Below are 20,712 nucleotides of genomic sequence, written 5' to 3' on the forward strand. Positions count from 1 at the left end.
AGTGTGGGGACCCAGAAGATTCCTATACAAATAGCAATCCCACTGCTGAGGAGCTGTACCCATACATGGATTAAAAATTAGCCAGGCATTGTGGCGGGTGCCTGTAGTCTCAGCTACTCGGGAGGCTGAGGCAGGAGAATGGCACGAACCCGGGAGGTGGAGCTTGCAGTGAGCCGAGATTGCACCACCACACTCCAGCCTGGGCAACAGAGCGAGACTCTGTCTCCAAAACAAAAAAAAAAAAATCCAGGGAGTCAGTGAGGTAGAAAGCCAAACCTTGAGAGGATGAGATGAGAACAAGCACATTTTCATGAGTGGACTCTAGGAAGGGAACAGAAAAGCACCCTTGTGGGGGTGACCATGTGTCTGTCTGTGGAATAGAGCCAGAGCATTATCTGTGTGGGGCCTGGGAAACAAATGTGAATTCGTTCACAGCTGCGACAATGGCCAGCTCAGATCCCACCATTTCCATCACTTCCACATCAGACATTTCTAAGTAGTGAACACCAGAAGTTTTGTCCCAGCCACCATTCCTGCTACTTATATATTTTGGAGCCCATTTAAAGTCAATAGTCTTTCTGGACAATTAATTTGGAATACAGAGTAAACTACCATAAAAGTTAAAAAGGGTTGGCAACTTTCATGCTCTTGCTGATCAGTTCATGAACCTGAAGAACTAACTGAGAAGGATTCAAAAACCTTCCAACATCAATTAAGAATGTCAATCATGGGAAGTAGAGAAATATAGCACTTGTGTGATATAATCACCATCACTCTTTGTCTAATGCATTCCTATTCTTTGGCAGTGGATATCATACTACTGTAATCATGGTGTGTTGTGGAACCAACATTAACTTACAGAAAAATATAAAAGTAGAAAAGCGCTTATAATATCATCAACCTAACACTAAGAATTTCATAGACTTCATAATTACATTATGCTATCGTTTATTTTATATTATTGGATACACAATTTGCCTATAACACTTGGCTATTATAGCCATCATATATATAGCATTTTCCTTCTTCTGGATTATTTTCTTAAGATAAATCTCTGGAAAGGGCTTATTGTCACTGAAGTTAGAGCTCTGTATGTGAGAAAGTGCATATGAAGCATATGTAATAAAAATATATTTATTTGTATACAGGTGTGTGTGTCTTTGAATCGGTTTTTTGACTGCAGTATTATCATATTTTAGTCCTTTTCCAATATTTACCAGAAAATACTTTTCACAACTTTTTAAAGATTTGTTATTCAAGGAATCATAAATAAAATCTGAAGAATGGTCACCAAAACTTCAGCGCTGTAGCTGATCTAGAACTTGAAGGCAAATTTCATCTGAAATATAAGCTAATTTTTAGACTCTAAGTAAGCTGCATAACCGCTCTGAGTTTCAATTTACTTATTTAAAACAAAACAAAACAAAAAAACAAAACCTCTAAAGGCCCTGTTTGCTTTTTGGCTGTCTCTTAACAGGCATTATTATTTGATGACTACCAAATAAACACATACTGCATATAATGTCTTATCACAGTAAGTGGCAGGTAAACAAGATGTCTCCTCAAAGTGGCTGAATAGTGGAGTATTCTGATAAATGATACTGAAAGGACAAACCTAAGTATGTGATCTTGGGTTAAGTACAAAGAAACAGAATTAGTTAAAATGTCTATATAAATCTAACCTGGCAAATCTCTTAAATGGATCTGAAATTAGAAACTAGCAACAGATGGCAACATACTTTGCACAAAGCCAAGTTTCCTATAACCTTGAAATTCTGAAAGGTCCCCAAAGAAGAAACATCAGATAGGCTCTTAGCCGGGATTGTCCTCAAGACAGATGAAGCTAATGGACTTGTGTCAAAAGAAAGAAAATGAGATAGATGTTCTACAGGCTTAGGTCCCCCAGGTGCAAGGACATTCTGTCATCAGACATGTGGAATAAATCCTTAGGTGAATGGGAGGACAGATGTGGAAAATAGATTGGCAGGATGAACAGGTGATGAAGGCACAAATCACATATCACTCAGGAGGAGAGTCGTCATGCAGCTGAAGCATGTCCCGGACAAAGAAAATCTTGATGCTGATGTTTTCACTCCCCCCATAGATCAGAATCACTCCAGACCATAACAGTGAGTGCAAAATGTAACTTTAATCAAAGCCCTGCAAAACACAATTTACTGCAATATTGAGAATCATAATAAGAGTACATGACATGAGGATTATTAAAACTATGTAATCGAAATAGCTTTATTTTTTTTCATTAGGTGACACTGTTGGTATCTTCTTAAAGATACCCAGCCCTCATTCAGTTCATCATCCTTCAACAAATCTTTGGGATAGAGGATGAAAGACAAAAAAGCAAGAGCTCCAATCCTGCTAAGTAAGAAACTCATACAGTTCAGCTGGCCCTTTATTTATGAAATAGTAGAGGTCTATCTAAGCTCTAAATATCAGCTCCTTGAGTAAAATCTTGGAAATTCCAAGGATGATTTGAAATGTACTCATTCCACAAAGTCTGTAATTCCTACCTCCCCTTCCACCAATTAACCTATGGATTTATCTACATAATAAACTTTGTACAACATCTCCTACGTGCTTAACAGAGATTTACTCCCAGAAAAGTTCTGTGTAAAGGAATTCTTCATAAATGCATTTTATCCTTAGGGAGCATGAAGCTTCTCCATTTGAACTTGGAAAAGGAAAGGGAGTGAGGAAGTTTAGGATTATTACAGAAGCAATGCGAAGAAAGAAGGAGTTAATATTCGGCTTCGGGAATTCAAAAGAGGATTGTACAGTGAGACAATATACTTGAGAGCCAAGAGAAAGGATTGTCTAAATTCCTCTGGTAGCTACCATTTATTCCACCAACAGCTGAGGCTGGTGAATTACATAATGGAATTCCAAGGAGGGCAGCAAGGGAAAGAAAAGGAAAATCTCACCCTTTCAAGCTCTGAGGAATTTGGGAAAAGAAAGGCAAAGGAAAGAGGGAACAGAGAAGGAGAGGCAGAGGAGTAGACCCACAGAAGTGAATCCAGACCACCCTCTTAGGGCGTAGCTCCAGCTTCTGTTCCAGCTGCACAGAAGCTGCCATAGAAAACTTGAGCAGGAAATTAGTATCCACTGTAAATTACAAAAAGGTCCTAAAAACTGCAATAAACTGTGTCAGCTCCATTGAGCCAAATGGATTTCTGGACTCTAAAAGCAACCACATTCATTTCATATCCCTGTTCTCAGAAAATAGCAAATCACCTCCTAAATGAATAACTGCTGAGCAGGACCACAAATACAGTCATATATTGACTTAAAGCCTTTGAACTTTCAAAAGAAGGAACTGTATTTATTTCAGACACCTCTGTAAGAAAGAAATGCACTATATCCTTGAGGAATCACCACACTGTCTTCCACAATGGTTGAACTAAGAACCAGAAATACCATTTGACCCAGCAATCTCATTACTGGGAATATACCCAAAGGATTATAAATCATTCTACTTTAAAGACACATGCACACGTATGTTTACTGCAGCACTATTCACAATAGCAAAGACTTGGAACGAACCCAAATGCCCATCAATGATAGACTGGATTAAGAAAATGTGGCACATATACACTATGGAATACTATGCAGCCATAAAAAGGATGAGTTTATGTCCTTTGCAGGGACATGGATGAAGCTGGAAACCATCATTCTCAGCAAACTAACACAGGAACAGAAATCCAAACACCACATGTTCTCGCCCATAAGTGGGAGTTGAACAATGAGAACATATGAACCCAGGGAGGGGAACATCACACACTGGGGCCCTGTCAGGGGGTGGGGGGCTAAGGGGAGGATAGCATTAGGAGAAATACCTAATGCAGATGACAGGTTAATGGGTACAGCAAACCACCACAGCACGTGTATACCTATGTAACAAACCTGCACATTCTGCTCATGTATCCCAGAACTTAGAGTATAATTTAAAAAAAAAAAATAAAGAAAAAGAAAGCAATGCTCATCCAGGTGACTCAGAATTTTTCATCTTGCAAATCGGCTTAAAAATCATCAGAAGAATGTGTGGCATAAGAAAATGACAATGTATGATGGAGGAAAAGTTGTTATAATTTGGGAGGTCACGCGAGCACTCTACCATAATGTGATGAATTATAAAATCCCTTCAAATGTAACAATCTGAATAAAACTTCACTACTTATACCTGCTAAAGTTGCTTGTAACGATAAAAAATTTTCAAAGTAGATTAATTTGGAAGCTATCTGCTTTATAGGGTAAGTTTTGCAGTGATGGTAATGGGGAGAAGGAGGGTCTGAGGATGGAGTCTTAAGAGAGTGCTAGAACTGGGCCCTGACAAACCCTATCTCCTGACCTTGCAGAGGAGAATGTAGGACAAAAAAGACCAATGCATTTTATTCATAATCTTTAATCACAGAGAAGCAGACAGAGTTTCATTAAGGACAAAATTATTCACAGTAATTTACATAGTCACAGGTTGGAGATATATAAGCACTTACAAATTATATTGCAGAAAAGTCATCAGAACCTTAAAAAACTATTTTTATAAACTTATAAGTGGTCCACCAAAAACCAAGTGGTGTGTCACACCACTTATTAACAATGGGACCAGTCTGAAGATGTTTTAGAGGTTCTTTACTAAATGTCAATAAGTATCCGTGGCCCTTGGGCAACCCTAGGGATTCCCAGCTAATCAAGGGAAAAACTTATTATTCAGCGATGATTTCTCAAATCAACAAGAAACTCTGCCCCTTCTCTCTATAAATCTGTCAGACTAAAATCTGAGCAGGAAGATAAACAGAGCCAGAACTACTGCATGTGGCTTTGCCTACATGTATTAGGTTTGGCATATTTTGTCAAAACACTTATTTGTAGTTTAGCCTCTTCTCTGTGCCCATTTCCAATTTCCTATCCTCAGAAGCTGTACCATCTCAAGGCTACAAATCCCTCTTACTCTTCAAGACTCAGCTCAAACAGCACCACCCGCAAGATAATCCCAGGCAGAATTAATGGCTACTTACTGTGTATGAACAACATATTACTCACAGCCCTGTTAGTAGTATTATTTTAATTAGTCTTGTCCTCACTGGCTTCAGGGTTAGACTGTTCTTTATTGCTTAAGAGAACTCTGTGCATAGTAGCTACTTATCAAGTGTGTCTTAGTCAGCTAGAGCTACTACAACAAAAATACCATAAAAAGATGGCTTAAACAATTGACATTTATTTCTCACAGATCTGGAAACTGGGAAGCCCAAGAACAAAGTGCCGGAAGATTCAGTTCTTGGTGAGGGCTCTCTTCCTGGCTTGCAGATGGCAGCCTTCTTGCTGTACCCTCACATGGTGGACAGAGAAAGCTCTTGGTATTCCTTCCTTCTCTTATAAAGGTACTGATCCCATTATGGGGCCCAACCTCATGTACTCGACTAAACCTATTTCCAAAAGGCCCCACCTCCAAATACCATCACACTGGGGGTTAGAATTTCGACACAGAATTTTGGGGGTAAACAAATATTCAGTCCATAACAAAATGCTAATAAAATTTAATGAAAAACACTATTTACCTTTATTAAATGCTCCCATCACTGCAACTAAGTTCATGAGACAAAGTTTAAAGTAAAAATATTTTGTTTTCTGCTTGTTCTAAAAGCTAGCAATCATCACACTAAGACCTTTAGTCCACCTCTCACTGGTTTCTATTTTTCACCAATGAGTCAGACAAACTGAATGCTATTTTATCAGTTTGATCAGTATCGCAGCATCCTCTGATATCAATGACCTCATCCCAAGCAAGACATTTGATTGCTTTGTTTTGCTTTTTTCCCGTACTGTGAAAAATAAAATAAAAGTTCCCTAACTCTTTTCTTTCAGAATGGATCTTACCAAATGTTATTCAAAAGCATGCTTCCCTGGCATTATTTACATTCACTCTTTTCAGAAAACTAATTTCTCTGCTACAGATGCTATGCAATATTTTTCTAACCCTAAATCTGATATATATTCAACTATGTCAGCTGCTCTCTCCAAATCACATACCAAAGCATTGAAGGGGAAGTAAATTATATTGAGCCCCTCCTATATTCCATGTATTAATAGATGAGGAAGGGTTCCAAACATTTAATGGGTGTACTGAGGTGAAAACTGTCATTTCAAAACTATAAACAGTTTATATCTCAAAAGAAGCAGAATTTGATCCCTACCTTGGAATGATTTTTGTTTGATTTTTAACACCACCTGAATCAGACCTCCATCTACCATGTGTTTATCCATCTATCAATCCTTTATTTCACATTCTTAGAAGAGACTGGAATGCCAGGGCTATATGAAGTAAAATTTTATCTGTGTACAATTTCAGTAACCTTTAATTGTTGGATCTGTAGATTGACATGATGAAAGCTGTCTTGTAACACATTTTAAAACAGAGGAGTAGTATTCTAGCCACTCATTATAGTTTCTATACTTGAAAATATACTTTAGAGATAAATCAAATATCTTCATTTGGAGGCATTAGCATTAAGAAATTTATCTTACAGAAAAGGCAAAATAACCACACCTTCTAGCTTCTTTAGTGTGGTGTTTTGGCTCCTACTGGTAAACAGCCATTAACATCTGCAGCTGGGCCACTTCAGTGGCTTCCTGAAAACATCAAAAGATGAAAAGGAACAGCCACAAATAAAGGGAATATAACTCCCTTTTTTTGAGAACTGGGAACCTAATATTGGCATGGCTTTAATCTTCTTTAATATTTAATGAGTCTAATCTCATAATCACTCACATATAAACAAAAAATTCCATGAGGAGGATGCACAATTATTGCTGTTGTCAGAACACAACACATGTCTCCAAAGGTTGTAGTGGGGGGTTCATAAATAAGACATAGGGTACTTAGCACAATGCCTGAGCACACAGTACATGCTCAGTAAATAGCACTTTCTATTAACATGTTCTGTTCTTCCGCTTAGACAAGGAAACTGAGGTAGTTAACAGCTCTCTCAAGTTATTGACAGTCAGCTTAGGTCTTTCTGGGTTCAAAGCCTGTGACCAGGAAACTCTTTCAGTGTCAATTCCTGAAATCACTCCACTTTTACTCCCCTCAAAGCAGTGAACGTGGGAAAGCTAAGCAGGCATATGTCTTAATCCACTTAAAGGTAAAGAAATGAACTTCGAAGTGCCATGCAGTCTTCTCTGCCATTATAGAGTCAGTTAAATATATATATCAAGCTAAAAACTAGACTCCCTTTAAAGTGATAACAGATGATGAACAGATTGCTCTGAAAAGGCTGTACCTTTAATGTAAAAAGCAATTGCTCCTTTATCTTCAACCTTATTTGGAATTGTACACTCCCTCAAACGTCGATGCTAAGGCTGGCTCCTTGGTTAGAAAAGCATGGGCTGTGAAATCCAAACATCCTTCAAGAAAAACCAGTATCTGTTTACTGTCGGTCCCAATCCCTGCCATCCTCCATCCCTTCTCTCCCTTCTCATCAAGAGGGAGGCCCATTTGATCTCCTCCTCCGAACCCCAGCATTCTTACCATCACCACCTCCTCAGCCTCAACCTCCCTGCATGGCTGTTTGCAGTCAGGCCCCCTGTGCCAGTTTCACACTGAGCACAAACCTAGTTAACAATTCCTCTGTCTTCTGAGCATCATTTGAGTTAGGAAGATGAACCCTTCTTTCTGAATTTAATGAACTGTAAGGAAATAAAACCTACAAGCTGAGACCGAACATACTTCAGTTGATGCAGATGAGCTCTCTGCATCCAGTTTCTTAAAAAGCATAAGAATTCCTTACTTTAGGCCCGTGTGTTGCCAGTATATCTTAGCAGGAGATTCACCGAGGACACTGGTTAAACTGCACATCTACGGAATGCACTTCAGAAAAGGGGCTTAGGAAACGGTATTGCAGAAACACACCACAGTGTTGCTGTGGTGCATTCCAAGCTTATGATCACCCAAGCTTGGAATGCATGGCTTTAGGCCATCAGTGATAACTCCATATATTCCTGAGGTAATTTAACTAAATATCACATTGATTTATGTTAAATAATTATTTTATCAAATATAATTGCCAATTTCAGGTAAATTTTCGCTACCAGGATTTCAAAAATTACAATGATATTTTTGAATCCTAAGTTTCTTTTTTTAATGACATTGGTGTAAACCTCCAATATGGGTTTTACATTTAAACAAGAGGGTTGGTAATGTGGCAAGTTTGGTATTATTTTAGGTCACAGGATAAGGACAGGCTGTTATCAACAGGCTCCATACAATTTCCTGTGTTCCTCAAACATCTCCCAGCAACAGACCTGATATGATTTAAAATTAGCCTGAGCAATTTGACAGGATCACAACACCTGCCTTGGAGCTATAACTACACATTTCTCTTGTGAAATTTAATATGCCTGGTAATAGGTGAAGCCTGAACATTTATACCTAATAAAGATATAGTAACAAATGATAAGGTAGGCTATCAAAATCACTATGAGAACCTAGAAGCAATAAATCCAAGGTTTATGAAGAAGTATTATAAAATTTTGTTATTATTGACCTTGTGAATGTATTTAAGTAGTTCTTCCCATATTTTTTATAATTCTTCTCATTTGGCTGATGCAATCTAGAAAGCATTAAAAATAAGAGCTGGCATTTAATACCTACATAGGCATTTTTGGGTGTGTGAAATTAAACCAAATAAAATACGGACTACTGGATGTGTGCTTATGTTCCTTCTAGTGCTAAACAAACATGCATTGACTGAATAAATGAATAGTAATATAGCCACAGAGAATAGCAATTAGCATTAATGATTAAAATTACCATTATTTACAATACTAAACATGACATTTAAATAGCATCATGAAGTTTTAAAGCTGCAAGAGGTCTAGACTCTTAAAATATGAAACCTATGTTGCAGATTTGCATTATTTATCATTTTTGCCCATTTCTCAAATAGTCTTTATTTCCCCAGTAACCTGCTCTCCTGTGTCTTCCCCAATATCTTTTATCACTAATTTTTTGATGGGGGTCTTATTTCCCCCATATTCTTTCCCTCTGATCTTTTCCAATTTTTATTTTTATTTCAATAGTTTTGGGAAACAGGTGAAGTTCTTTAGTGGTGATTTCTGAGATTTTGGTGCACTCATCACCTGAGCAGTGTACACTGTACCCAATGTGTAGTCTTTTATCCCTCACCCATCTCACACCCTTCCCTCTCCCAAGTCTCCAAAGTCCATTATATCATTCTTATGCCTTTGCATTCTCATAGCTTAGCTCCTACTTATAAGTGAGAACATATATTTGGTTTTTGATTCCTGAGTTACTTCACTTAGAATAATGGCCTCCAGCTCCATCCAAGTTGCGTCAGAAGACATTATTTAATTCCTTTTCATAACTGAGTAGTATTTCATGGTGTATATATACCACATTTTTTTTTTATCCACTCGTTGGTTGATGGACACTTAGGTTGGTTCCATATCTTTGCAATTGTGCTGCTGTAAACACGTGTGCATTTATCTTTTTTGTCTAATGATTTCTTTTCCATTGGGTAGATACCCAGGAGTGGGATTGCTGGATTGGATGGTAGTTCTACTTTTAGTTTTTTAAGAAATCTCTACATAGTGTAATACAACCACTATGTTTTCCATAGTGGTTGTATTACACTAATTTATATTCCCACCAGCAGTGTAAAAGTGTGCCTTTTTTACCACATCCCTACCAACATCTATTGTTTTTTGATGTTTTAATTACGGCCATTCTTTTGTTTTGTTTTGAGACGGAGTCTCACTCTGCTGACCAGGCTGGAGTACAGTGGTGTGATCTCAGCTTGCTGCAAGCTCTGCCTCCCAGGTTCATGCCATTCTCCTGCCTCAGCCTCCCGAGCAGCTGGGACTACAGGCGCCTGCCACCATGCCCAGCTAATTTTTTGTATTTTTAGTAGAAACGGCGTTTCGCTGTAGTCTCGATCTCCTGACCTCGTGATCAGCCCACCTCAGCCTCCCAAAGTGCTGAGATTACAGGCATGAACCACCGCGCCTGGCCTAATTATGGGTTTTTTTTTTTTTTTTTTTTTTTTTGAGACGGAGTCTCACTCTGTCGCCCAGGCTGGAGTGCAGTGGCATAATCTCGGCTTACTGCAAGCTCCACCTCCCGGGTTCACGCCATTCTCCTGCCTCAGCCTCTCCGAGTAGCTGGGACTACAGGCGCCCACCACCACGCCCGGCTATTTTTTTGTATTTGTAGTAGAGACGGGGTTTCACCGTGGTCTCGATCTCCTGACCTCATGATCCACCCGCCTTGGCCTCCCAAAGTGCTGGGATTACAAGCGTGAGCCACCGCGCCCGGCCCTAATTATGGCCATTCTTATCGGAGTAAGGTAGTATCTCGTTGTGGTTTTAGTTTGCATTTCCCTGATGATTCGTGATTTTGAGCATTTTTTCATATGTTTGTTAGCTGTTTGTATATCTTTTTTTGAGAACTCTCTATTCATATCCTTTACCCACTTTTTGATGCAACCTTCTCTTTAAAAGACATGTGAATAAAAGAAAAATGCACCATATATATTTACCCATGTAATCACCATTTCTAGTTCTTTTCATGACTTAGTGTAGATTCATCTTTCCACTTGGCATGATTTTCCTTGTGCCTGCAGAACTTCCTCTAGCATTTCTTCTAGCTCACGTCGACCAGTGATGATTCTCTTTTGTAAGCCTGAAAAAAGTCTTAATTTCACATTTGTTTTTGAAAAGTATTTTGCTGAGTTTAGACTTCCAGGTTTACACTTTTTCTTCAATCCTTTAAAGATGTTGTTTTACTGTCTTTGAAGTAAGAGAAATCTGCTATCATCCTTATTTTTGTTCCTCTGTATGTAGTACACAGTTTTTTCTCTAGATGCTTTTTAAGATTGTCTCCCTATTAACGGTTTTGAGCAATTTAATTATGACATGCCTCAGTGTAGTGTCTTCAGATTTGTTTATAGTTCAAGTTTATTGAAATTGTGTTTGTGGGTATACAATGTTCATCAAATTTGAAATATTTTCATTATTATTTCTTCAAATATTTTGCCAGTTCCTGTCCTTCACAAATTAAATTATACCTCTATTAGATCATTTAAAATTGTTTCACAGCTAACTGATGTTCTATTCATTTTGAAAACCTATTTTCTGAATAGTCCTAGGAGATGATTACACTAAAAACCCAGACTTCCCCCACTATACAACATATTCATGTAGCAAAACTGCACTTGTAATCCTAAAATTTATACAAATAAAAATTTTTTTGTTTTAATTTGGATAGCTTTTAATTGCTCCATCTTCAAATTCACCATTTTTTCTTCTGTGATGTGAATCTGCTGTTAATCCCATATAGTATTTTTCATATTAAATATTGTGGTTTTCATATTTAGAAACTCAACTTGGGTCAATTGACAATGTTGGAATAGAAAAATGACTGAGAATTCTTAAGAATTAAATGAACCATGTGGAAAAGCTATACATAATCACTGATAGGATAAATAAAACTAAGTTCATGGCAGGAAATATTTGAAACCAGAAATCATTATCATTCAGCTCTAGGTATTTTGTAATTCCCTTCATGTTTTCCTAGAGTATTAGAGAAGTAAATTTTTTATGCTGATGGATTTTTACCTATCCCTTTTAACCACAAAAATAAAAATAAAACTTAGAAAAATACTGGAAAAAATTAGCTAAAATGTTGCTTCTGGGAGTTTTTTTTTGGTATTTGCAAAAGTATCTACAATAAGCAATATATAACTAGTTAGACAAAAAGCAGGGAAAAAAATAAATATGCCATCTACAAAAAAGAATGGAGATTGATGAAGAAAAATCATGACGAAGTTCCACAGAGCCTAAACTTTGAAGTACTGTTTTTCCCTTTCAGGAATATCTGCCATATCTGAGGCCCTGCTATGTGAATAGAGGATTTCTGATTAAGGCTAAGCTTCCTCTTAAAAAGTGAATTGATACTTTAATTATCTTAATGATGACAAAGCCTTTAATTATCCTTTAATTATCCAAGTTATTTAAGCCATTCCACTTAAAGAAATATGTGATAGCAATCAGATTAGATTTCAAAAATATGTGGTAAGATAGTAAAATGAGGACAATTTTTATATTAAGAAGGAAAAAAATTGAATTTTAGAAGTAAAAACACATTCAAATAAATGTTATTTTACAAACATCAAGCCTATCCTCCACACTAGCCCAAATAGCCCAGTATTAATAGTATAATCAAGGTTATGAAACCAAAATTGCTCTCTAGGTAATAGGACGTTGGAAAATGAGACTTGTGCATTTTCTGTGCAAGTGAACATTTTTCTCCTTCTCCAGTCAAGTGATTGACTTCTAGAGCGTCTCCGAATTTTTTTTCATAAATAACTTCAGTTAAATAAATTTTGGCCTGAGGTTGTCTTCTGAAACAACTGAATCTTTGCTGTTTGTGACTCATTGTCAATGATATTCTACATCTTCTTGTCCTTCGTGTTGCAATGCCCCCATACTAAATTAGTTGCAACCTTGGCGGTGGACAATATGACTAGAATAAGACGACCTGAACATCCCATTCACTCAGCATTGTGATTGGCTGAAGGATAGAGATACTCCCTGAGTCAGACTACGCAAGAATATCAAGAGGATTCCAGGTAAGGTAATTTCTCTGTCCACTGGACAGGGTGCTGTGATGATATGTATCTAGTGTTGTCATTAGCCACCATGTGAAGCCTGGATGTGGGGCTATATCAGTGCCTAGCAGAGTCCACCTTTAGATCCTGGTGGTATCCTTTGAACCCTATGTTGATTTGCACCCAGGGATAGATCCAGCTCTATACCAGTGTTTCTTAAACTTGACTACGGAAGCATCAGAAGCTGGAAGACTTGTTAATACACAGGCTGTTGAGCCCCACAGCCAGAGTCCCTGATGCCGTGAGTATGAAACTGAGAATTCACAGTTTTCACAAGTCCCCCGTTGTTGCGTGTGCTGCTGATTCAAGAATCACACTTTGGAAATCACAGTTCTAAGTACTTCAGTTAAGTGGTCCAGTAAATTGCAATTTTTTTCCTGACACACACTTGGCTTGGGTCTTCTATTACATGGACCCCAAATAAAGTATCCTACCTGATACACATGTGAGTATTTGAAAAAAAAGTTAATTTGCCTCCCAAATTAACCTAAATTACTTCACTTTATTTAGTGCCTATATATGGAAAGTATAGGAGGAAATTATTACACAGCATAACATAAATTTCATGGTATATTTAGGGTGTTTTCCATTTCATACTATGCTACAATTAAATTTCATTCCATCTTGTAATCAAATGTCATAGGTACATAAAAAACTAATACTTAGGCTTATTTTCATTATAAAAGAGAGTAGGTTTCTGATATTTTTCATGAGGAATTTCACTATTGACAAATCTAAATGGAAACTATTTTTACAAATATAATTAACAAGGCAGATAAATATCATTTTACTTCAAATATAGTAAAAAAAAAAAAACCTATACTCAGTGTCACAACCAGTGTTTTTCTTTTTAACATGCGATCTATAATTTTATTTCTCATTCATCTTTCCCAGTCCTAATGAGAAATGGCTAACCCACATCTAAAGGGTCAAAGTGCCCTAGACAAATACCTATAAATAAAAATACTAATTTAAGTAACTAGAAAAATATCCAGATTCAATATATTTTAAAGAAAATGTGTCGCACTCAAGAGTCAACTTTTTCAAGTCTTCTCGGCTAATACATGCTCATTACGTAATAAACTGGTAATCTTTGGGAGTCGATGTATTCTTTGGCCCCCACTTTCTACCTTCAGACTGTCATTTCATGAACAACTGCCCCTCATTCCTTTGCCTCCAAATATTGCCTTCTAACTTTCCCCTTTCTGGCCCCACCACATTCCCCTTGACTCTCCCAGGTACGATAAATATTTGCGGTGATGGATACACTAATCACCTTGATTTGATCATTATACATTGTATATACATATTGAAATATCACTTTGCATACCATGAATATGTGCAACATTAATGTAAACTAAAAATTAAATGGGAAAAATAAAAATATATACAACTCAAAATAAAAAGAAAAGCTTGCATGTTAGTGAGGAGTATATATAGAGAGAACAATGAATGAATTAAAAAAGATTTAACCAAGGATGAGCAAAAGGTGTAAGTACTTAGCATCAGAGCATGATGGGCGTGGGTGTTCCTCCAGATATTCAGGGTTTAACTTGAAATTCAAACCAAAAAGACACTCAGATATCTCTGGGATAGGGTGGAGGAAGGGTTGCAGAACTTGCAATATTTGAGAGCCGGAATGTCCATAACAGCTTACATTTACCAAACTGCAGCCCTGTCTCCACCCCTTAACCCAGTCCCCAATTCCTGTCAGTTCTATAATATCACAATGTGCCTAGCATCATTCTTTCCCTTTTCTTCCTATAGCCATCCACAAAATTTTAGAATATTATTAATTTCACTATTAGCTATTAAAATAGTGAAATAGCTTTCTCCTTGGTACCTACATTTGAAGGCTTTTATCTTTTTCCTACTTATCCCAAGAGTGATGTCCCAGAAACTCCTTTCTGGAAAAGCCAATTCTCTGCTCACGTTGCCTGCCAAGGACATTCAGTGTCTCTCTCATATATATATGTACACACACACACGTATATTTTGGCATTAAAAGGCTCCCTATGAGCTGTTCCTATTGATCTCTGAAAGTTTCTCTCCAATATCATCTTTAAAAGAACCCACTGGCCTAGGCAAGCAAAATGTCCATGAGGTCCTACTTTAAAATTTTGCTTGTTTGACTACAATGCAATTCTTCTCATACCCACCAGTCAACATCACGCTCATTTTCAAAACAACCCCAACTCCTCACATACAAAGCACTTTGTACTTCTCTAACACTGCATTATGCTGTCTCATAAACCTACTACTAAGTTTCTCAAGGACAAAATCATATGATTTTTTACTCTGAAGTTTTTTTTTTATTCTTACTTTTTATGGGTACATGGTAGATGTATATATTTACGGGGTGTGAGATACTTGGATACAGGCATAGAATGTGGAATAATTACATCAGGGTAAATGGGGTATTTATCTCCTCAAGCATTTATCATTTCTTTGTGTTACAAACATTCCAATTGTATTCTATTTATTTTTAAATGTACAATAAATTATTTTTTACTGTAGTCACCCTACATTCATCTAGTATTTGTGTTATCAAATGGAAAAAATAGCATCATTGTGCTATCAAATACTAGATCTTATTCATTGTATCTAACTATATTTTTGTACCCTTTACTCATTCCCACTTCCACCCTTCTGCCACTCACTGTCCTTCCCAGCCTCTGGTAACCATCATTCTACTCTCTGTATTCATGAATTCAATTGCATTGACTTTTAGCTCCCACAACTTAGTGAGGACATGCAAAGTCTGTCTTTCTGTGCCGGGCTTATTCACTTAAAATAATGTCCTCCAGTTCCATCCATGTTGTTTCAAATGACAAGATCTCATTCATTGTTTATGGCTGAATAGTACTCCACTGTGTATAGATACCACATTTTCTTTAACTTTTCATCTGTTTATGGCCACTTAGGTTGCTTCCAAGTCTTTTGTGATAGTGAGTAGTGCTGCAATAAACATGGGAGTGCAGATATCTCTTCCATACACTGATTTCTTTTCTTTTCAGTATGTATCCAGCAGTGGGATTGCTTGATCATATGATAGCTCTATTTTTAGTTTTTTGAGGAACTTCCAAATTGTTCTTCACAGTGGCTATGCTAATTTTCATTCCCACCAGCATTGTAAGAGGGTTCCTTTTTCTCCAACTCTCATACACTGTTGGTGGGAATGTTACTGCCTGCCTTTTGGATAAAAGCCACTTTAAATGGGGTGAGACCATATCTCATTGTGGTTTTGATTTGCATTTCTCTGATGATCTGTGATGTTGAGCACCTTTTCATATGCCTGTTTGCAATTTGCATGTCTTCAAAAATATCCATTCAGATCTTTGGCCCATTTTGACTGGATTTTTAGATTTTTTTTCCTGTTGAATTCTGTGAGCTTCTTATATATTCTTGATATTAATCTCCTGTCAGATGAATAGTTTGCAAACATTTTCTCCTATTCTGTGGGTTGTCTCTTCACTTTGTTGACTGTTGCCTTTGCTGTGCAGAAGCTTTTTCACTTGATGTGATCCCATTTTTCCATTTTTGCTTTGGTTACCTGTGTTTGTGGGGTATTACTCAAGAAATCTTTGCCCAAACCAATGTCCTAGAGAGTTTCCTCAACTGTTTCTTTTAGTAGTTTCCTAGTTTGAAGTCTTATATTTAAGTCTTTAATATATTTTGATTTGATTTTTGTATGTGGTGAGAGATAAGGGTCTAGTTTTATTCTTCTGCATATGGATATCAGTTTTCCCAGAGCCATTTATTGAATAGACTGTGCTTTCCTTAATGTACGTTCTTGGTACCTTTATAAAAAATGAGGTCACTGTAGATGTATGGATTTATTTATGTGTTCTCTATTCTATTCCTTTAGTCTATATGTCTGTTTTTATGCCAGTACTATACTATTTGGGTTACTATAGCTCTGTGCTATAATTTGAAGTCAGGTAATATGATGCCTCCAGTTTTGTTCTTTTTACTCAAGATGGCTTTGGTTATTCTGGGTATTTTGTAGTTACATAAATTTTAAGATTACTTTTTCTATTCCTGTGAAGAATGTCATTGGTATTTTGATACAGATTACATTTTATCTGTGGATTGCTTTGGGTAGTGTGGATGCTTTAACAATATTGAGTCTTCTAATCCATGCACATGAAATCTCTTTCCATTTTTTGAGTCCTCTTCAATTTTTTGCATCAATGTTTATAGTTTTCATTGTAGAGATCTTTCTCTTCTTTGGTTAACTCATTTTATTTGTAGCTGTTGTAAATGAGGTTACTTTCTTGATTTCTTTTTAAAATTGTTTGTTGTTGGCATATAGAAGTGCTACTGATTTTTATATTTTGATTTTGTATCCTGAAACTTTACTAAATTTATCAGTTCTAATAGTTTTTTGGTGGAGTCTGTGGGTTTTTCTAAGCATAAGATCATATCATCTGCAAACAAGGATAATTTGACTTCTTCCTTTCCCATGTGGATGACCATTATTTCTTTTTCTTATCTGATTGCTCTGACTAGGACTTCCAGTACTGTGTTGAATAACACTGGTGAAAGTGGGCATCCTTATCATGTTCTTGATCTTTCAGGTTTTCCCCATCCAGTATGATACTAGCCATAGGTCTGTCATATGTGGCTTTTATTGTGTTGAAGTTTGTTCGTTCTATACCCACTTTTTTTAGGGTTTTTATCATGAAGTAATAGTGACTTATCCAATACTTTTTCAGTATCAACTGAAATGATCATATGGCTTTGTCCTTCATTCTGCTGATATGTTGTATCACGTTGATTGATTTGCATATGTTGAACCATCCTTGCATCCCAGGGATAAATCCCACTTAGTTATAATGAATGATCTTTTTAATGTGTTGTTAAATCTGGTTTGCTAGTATTTTGTTGAGGATTTTTGCATCAATGCTTATTAGGGATATTGGCCTATAGTTTTCTTACTTTGATGTGTTTTTGTCTGGTTTTGGTATCAGGGTAATATTAGCCTCACAGAATTAATTTGGAAGTATTCCCTCCTCCTCCATTTTTCGAAATAGTTAAAGTAGGATCAGTATTATTTCTTTAAATGTTTTGTAAAATTGAGCAGTGAAACCATTGAGTCCTGGGCTTTACTAGGTCAGGAAACTTTTCATTAATGTACAATAAACTTATGGTTTCAATTTTATTACTGTTATTGGACTATTTAGGTTTTGAATTTCTTCTTGGTTCAATCTCGATAGGTTGTATGTGTCTAGGAATTTATCCATTTCTTCCAGGTTTTCCAATTTATTGGCATATAGTTGTTCACAGTAGTCGCAAATGATCCTTTGAATTTCTTTAGTATCAGCTGTAATGTCTCCTTTTTCATCTCTGATTTTATTTATTTAGCTCTTCTTTTTCAGTCTTGCTAAAGGTTTGTCAATTTTGTTTATCTTTTCAAAACACCAACCTTCCATTTGGTTGATCTTTTGTTATTTTTTTAATTTGATCTCATTTATTTCGGCTATGATCTTCACTATTTTCTTCCAATAATTTGGGGTTTGGTTTGCTCTTGCTTTTCTAATTCTCTAAGATGCACCACTTCTTTATTTGAAGTTTTTGTACTTTTTTGATGTAGGTCCTTATTGCTATAAACTTTCCTCTTAGTATTGCTTTCATTGTATTCCATAGGTTTGGGTATGTAGTCTTTCCATTTGTTTCAAGAATTTTTTTAATTTGTTTCTTAATTACTTCATTGACCCATTGGTCATTCAGGAGCATATTGTTTAATTTCTGTGTGTTTGTATAGTTTCCAAAGTTCCTCGTTATTGATTTCTAGGTTTATTCCCTTGTGATCTGAGAAGATATGTGATATAATTTCAATATTTTTGAATTCTTTAATACTTGTTTTGTGGCCTAACATATAGTCTACCCTTGAGAATGACCCACGTGCAGAGGAAAAGCATGTGCACTTTGCAGCCATTGATGTTCTGTAAATATCTATCAGGTTCAATTGGTCTGTAGTGCAGATTATGTCTGATGTTTCTTTGTTGATTTTCTGTCTAGATGATCTGTCCAATGCTGAAAGTGGGGTGTCAAAGTCTTCAGCTGTTATTGTATTGGTGTCTATCTCTCACTTTAGCTCTAATAATACTTGCTTTACATGTCTAGGTGCTCCAGTTTTGGGTGTATATATATTTACACTTGCTATACCTTCTTGCTGAGTTGACTCCTTTATGATTATATAATAACCTTGTCTCTTTTCAGTTTTTGTCTTGAAATCTATATTGTCTGACATAGGTATAGTTACTCCTGCTCTTCTTTGGTTTCCATTTGTATGGAATATGTTTTTTCATCCCTTTATTTTCAGTCTATTTGTGTCTTACAGATGAAGTGTGTTACTTGTGGGCAACTGTTCATTGGGTCTCATTAGTTTTTGAATCCAGTAAGTCACTCCATGTCTTTTGATTAGAGAGTGTAGTCCATTTATATTCAATATTATTATTAATAAGTAAAGACTTAATCTTGCCATTTTGTTACTTGTTTTCTGGTTGTTTTGTCATCTTTCCTTTTTTCTTGCCTTCCTTCCTGTCTTCCTTTTTGTGAAGATTATTTTCTCTGACAGTATGTTTTAATTTCATTTTTAAACTTTTTATTTGTCAGTTTTTGGAATTGAGGTTACTATGAAGCTTGCAAATAATATCTTATAATTCATTATTTTAAACTGATGACAACACTGATTGCAAAAATGAACTAACAAGCAAAGAGAAAACTAATAAAAACTCTACACTTTAACTTCATCCACCCACTTTTTAACTTTTTATTGTTGCTATTTATGTTATTATGTCTTAAAAAGTTATTGGAATTATTTTTTATAGGTTCATCTTTTAGTCTTTCTACTCAAAATATAAATATTTTACACACCACAATTACAGTGCTATAATATTCTGCATTTGTCTGTTTACTTACTATTACCAGTGAGTTTTATACCTTCAGATAATTTCTTATTGCTTGTTAACACCCTTTCTTTTAGATTGAAAAACTAGCATTTCCCATAGGACACATCTGGTATTGATGAAATCCCTAAGCTTTTGTTTATCTGGGAAAGTTTTTGTTGCTTCTTCATGTTTGAAGGATATTTTCATTGAATATATTATTGTAGGATAAAAGTTGTTTTTGTCCCCTCCTGCCGCCCGCCCCCAATCGGCATTTTAAATATGTTGCACCGGTCTCTTTTGGCCTGTAAGGTTTCCACTGAGAAGTCTGCTGCCAATGTATTGGAGTTCCTTTGAATGTTACTTGTTTCTTTTCTCTTGCTAATTTAAGAATCCTTTCTTTATCCTGGACCTTTGAGAATTTGACTATTAAATTCCTTGAGGTAGTCTTATTTGGGTTAAATCTATTTGGTGTTCTATAACCCTCTTGTACTTGAGTATTGACATATTTCTCTAGGTTTGGAAATTTCTCGGTTATCCCTTTGAATAAATTTTCTATGCTGATCTCTCTCTCCCCCTTCTCCTTAAGACAAATAGCTCTTAGATTCACCCTTTTGAGGCTATTTTCTGGGTCTTATAAGCAAACTTCATTCTTTTTGTCTTTTGTCTCTTCTAACTATTCAAATAGCCTGTCTTCAAACTCACTAATTCTTTCTTCTGTTTGATCAATTCTATGGTTGATAGATACTGATGCATTCTTCAGTATGTCAACTGAATTTTTTAGCTCCAGAATTTCTGCTTTTTTTTTTTATTATTTCAATCTCTTTGCTAAATTTATCTGATAGGATCCTGAATTCCTTCTCTGTATTATCCTGAATTTCACTGATCTTCCCCAAAACAGGTATTTTAAATTATCTTTGACAGGTCACATAACTCTGTCACTCCAGGATTGGTCCCTGGTGCCTTATTTAGTCAGTTTGGTGAGGTCATGTTTTCCTGGATGGCCTTGATGCTTGTGGATGTTCGCTGATGTCTGAGCATTAAAGAGTTAGGTATTTATTGTTGTCTTCACTGTCTAGGCTTATTTGTACCTGTCCTTAGAAGGGATTTCCAAGCATTCA

The 20,712-nt window shown here is 36.2% G+C and overlaps 1 protein-coding gene across 2 annotated transcripts in view; it reads right to left on the reverse strand.

Annotated features, from left to right (window-relative positions):
• ITGBL1 (integrin subunit beta like 1) overlaps positions 1-20,712 on the reverse strand; it is a 292,563-nt gene that overhangs the window by 221,788 nt on the left and 50,063 nt on the right. The gene's annotated exons all lie outside the window — the stretch shown is intronic.

The sequence above is a fragment of the Symphalangus syndactylus genome, chromosome 15 (genome assembly GCF_028878055.3).
Source record: "Symphalangus syndactylus isolate Jambi chromosome 15, NHGRI_mSymSyn1-v2.1_pri, whole genome shotgun sequence".
NCBI lineage: Eukaryota > Metazoa > Chordata > Mammalia > Primates > Hylobatidae > Symphalangus > Symphalangus syndactylus.